Source organism: Brassica oleracea, chromosome C5, assembly GCF_000695525.1.
Source record: "Brassica oleracea var. oleracea cultivar TO1000 chromosome C5, BOL, whole genome shotgun sequence".
In the NCBI taxonomy this organism is placed as follows: domain Eukaryota; kingdom Viridiplantae; phylum Streptophyta; class Magnoliopsida; order Brassicales; family Brassicaceae; genus Brassica; species Brassica oleracea.
In genome coordinates, this window is record NC_027752.1 from 9989322 (window position 1) to 9991960 (window position 2639).

Sequence of the window (2639 nt, forward strand, 5' to 3'; positions counted from 1 at the left end):
GAAGGTGAAGAAGAAGTTCAAGTGGAGCCAGAGGAAGAATATGAGCCAAGAAGGTCTGGAAGAGAGACAAGACCATCTGTAAGATATTATCGAGATGAGTATGTTAATCTTACATATGATGAGGGGGAGCCTCAAAGCTATGAGGAGGCCATAGGAGACACCCATAAAGATAAGTGGGTTGAAGCTATGCAAGATGAAATGCAATCCTTGCATGATAATCACACTTATGAGCTGATGAAGCTACCAAAAGGAAAGAGAGCCTTGAAAAACAAGTGGGTGTACAGGTTGAAGTATGAGGAGAGAAGCTCAAATCCAAGATACAAAGCCCGATTGGTTGTGAAAGGATTCAACCAGAAGAAAGACATAGATTTTGAAGAAATATTCTCTCCAGTGATGAAGATGTCCTCTATCCGAGTGGTTCTTGGTCTAGCAGCGGTTCTAGACTTGGAGATTGAACAACTCGATGTCAAGACGGCCTTTTTACATGGTGAACTCGAGGAGGAGATCTATATGGAGCAACCTGAAGGATTCAAGGTTCCAGGAAAAGAAGACTTGGTGTGCCGATTAAAGAAGAGTCTTTACAGTCTCAAGCAAGCTCCAAGACAATGGTACAAGAAGTTTGACTCCTTCATGGTGGATCACAACTTCAAGAAAACCAAGAATGATCATTGCGTTTTCATAAAGAGGTACGAAAGCGGCGACTTTCTCATATTATTGCTCTATGTTGATGATATGTTAATCGTGGGCCAAGATCGCAACAAGATAGCCGCATTGAAGAACGATTTGGAAAGGTGTTTTGCGATGAAAGATCTGGGGCAAGCGAGACAGATTCTTGGAATGAAGATTACTCGGGATAGACCAAAGAAGCTTCTATGGTTGTCCCAAGAACGATATGTTGAAAGGGTGTTGGAGAGATTCAACATGCACAAAGCAAAGCCAGTGAGCACTCCACTTGGTGGACATTTCAAGCTAAGTTCGAAGCAAAGTCCAACAAGTGAGAAGGAGAAAGAGGAAATGAAGACTACCCTATATGCATCAGCAGTGGCAGTCTCATGTATGCTATGGTGTGCACCAGACCCGACATTGCCTATGCTGTAGGAGTTGTAAGTCACTTTCTAGCGAATCCAGGAAAGAAGAATTGGAAAGCAGTTAAGTGGATCCTACGCTATCTACGAGGCACAACGAAGAAGTGTCTATGTTTTGGCAATGAAAAATTAGAGCTGAACGGTTACACCGATGCAGATTGGGCTGGTGATAAAGATTCAAGGAAATCAACATCAGGCTTTGTTACTACCTTTGCAGGGGGAGCTGTTTCCTGGCAATCGAAATTACAAAAGTGTGTTGCCTTATCCACCACGGAAGCGGAGTACATCGCAGCAACGGAAGCGTGCAAGGAGATGCTATGGATGAAGAACTTCTTGCTTGAGTTGGGAGTCAAGCAAGACAAGTACAACATACTATGTGACAACCAAAGTGCTATTCACTTAGCAAAGAATCCAACGTTTCACTCTCGCTCAAAGCACATTGATATTCGACATCATTGGATCCGAAAAGTTCTTGAAGAGAAGCTCATACATCTCAACAAAGTACACACCGACGAAAACTCCTCGAAACAATTAGAATATTAGTTATCTTAATTTTAGATTAATGTTCTTAACTATGTCAAATAAAACAAAACATTATAATAATTTATGTTGTACATTCTTTTCAGTGTATATTCTTATTTCTAACAAAAAGAATAACCTCAATAAAATAATTATAAACGTTAATTTTGAATGGACATAGAAATTTCTAACAAAAAATAATAATGAAAATATGAATGTTACTTTTAACTCAAACCAACCTATTATTCAAAATGCTTATCAAAATTTACAATATAATTTTAAAATTAAAAAATTGTCTTCAACTTTACACCATAACTTTTATTTTAGAATAACATTTTTTCAACTATTTGATGATATTAAACATATATTTATATTAAAGTATTTTATTATTTATTCACCCGTCCATAGGGCAGGCCAAACCTTAGTATTATTAAAAGGGGACTGATATTAATATAGAAAAAAATATAGAAAAAGGCAGATTATTCACCAATCATAAAATCTCTACTAATAAAAGAGACCTTTTGAGGCTCCATAGAGCATCCACGTCAGCGAAAAAATTTCTCCCGAAATATGACACGTGGCATTGTTACTAAAAAAAGTAAATACACAATATAAGAAAAAATAAATAATAAGTAAATGTACAATATCTATATTAATAAAATGGACCTTTTGAGGCTCCATAGAGCGTCCACATCAGCGAAAACAATTCTCCCGAAAGATGACACGTGTCATTATTATTTAAAAAATAGAAAATAAATAATAAGTAAATTTGCAATATAAAGAAAAATAAATAATAAGTAAACAAATAAACAGAAACATTGCGTTAAACTAATAAGTAAATATATAATATAAGGAAAATAAATTATAAGTAAATATACAATTAAGAAATAAAAAAACTAAATTAAAAATATATATGAAAAATGTATAGTAGAATAAATAATAACTAAATACACAATATAAGAAATAGAAATATTATATTAAATATTTATCGTAATATTAGAATAAATAAATATAAAATATAAGAAAAAATAAATA